This window comes from Puntigrus tetrazona, chromosome 12 (genome assembly GCF_018831695.1).
Source record: "Puntigrus tetrazona isolate hp1 chromosome 12, ASM1883169v1, whole genome shotgun sequence".
NCBI classification, from domain to species: domain Eukaryota; kingdom Metazoa; phylum Chordata; class Actinopteri; order Cypriniformes; family Cyprinidae; genus Puntigrus; species Puntigrus tetrazona.
Genome location: NC_056710.1, coordinates 2,956,089 through 2,957,251, shown reverse-complemented (window position 1 = coordinate 2,957,251; position 1,163 = coordinate 2,956,089). Strand labels below are relative to the sequence as shown.

Sequence of the window (1,163 nt, the reverse complement as noted above, 5' to 3'; positions counted from 1 at the left end):
AGGACTTGCCACTAAACTCATGTACACTTGGTGCAGCTTTCAGTGTACTCTGTTGCTCTTTAGTGAACCGTTTGTTTTTCTCAGTAGACACAGAGATGTCTTTGGAAAAACCTCCCTGCTACGAAGAGGCCGAATGATTGATGGAGGACCCAGACCTCCCCTTACAGTGAGGTTCTCCCATGACCTCAGGGGAGGAACTTACACTAAACCTTCATCCAGGTCCTCCAGAGAGCACCAGGAGACAGAGACAAGCAAGATGGCCCCATGACCGTGTTTCCAGAACGTGGCTACTCCCTCCCCAATACGCTACCTTCAGTCAGACGCTGGGACTCACTGGGACACCTACTGTCCACCATGGACCTTAACCACAACAACCTGCCGGTTGAGCTCTCAAGCCTCTGCCATCGCCACCATGCCTCGTGAGGGCCGGACTCACACAGACTTGGGCTTGCGGGGACTCCATGGTTTGGATCAACATCATGGCTTGCCTACAGCCTTTCCCTTTGGGTCGGAGCACAGCAGCATGAGGCCACAAAAATAGACCTCCGACCTCACTTCCTGAGATGAATACTCACAATGCTGAGTCATATGTGGTCTGGAAGAGTTTTCCAATGGCATTTGAACTCTGTCTTTTGGGGGCCGCATCAGTTCAGGATGATTCAGCTTTGTTCAGGGGTTCATTTGCAGATCCATCATACTCTGTTTTCTCTCATCCTCCTCCTTGCTCTCCGTGGGTATCTCCGCCTGATGCAGAGCAGCAGCTATTATGTGAATGCTGCTGCCATGGCTCCCGGAGCTGTCTGCAGCCCACCAACACCTCGCCCCTCACATCATCTCTCTCTCTTCCTTTCTCATCTGCGGCTTACTGATATAATACAAATGACATTTCAAACCTGTCTTTGTGGGGCAAAATACAGAAGTATGACATGGTGAAATGACAGTGGTAGGTCCGTACTGTAGCTACACAATGCTGCTCAACTGTACAAAAATGGTGTTTCATAAACTGGGAAACAATTCCTGGCATCTCTTTTTACATTTTCTGCCAGTTCTTTTCTCGAGAAGGAGCCTGAACTTTTGGGGGTGGACGGAAAAGCTTCAAAGTAATCGCAAATCTTCAAAAGGAAGTTGGCTGAAGAACTGCGATTTTTGAAACATGTCGGTGG

At 49.2% G+C, this 1,163-nt stretch overlaps 1 pseudogene; it reads left to right on the top strand.

Annotated features, from left to right (window-relative positions):
• Positions 1–137, top strand: part of LOC122355763 — a 26,274-nt pseudogene extending 26,137 nt beyond the window's left edge.
• Positions 138–1,163: the final 1,026 nt, after the last annotated feature.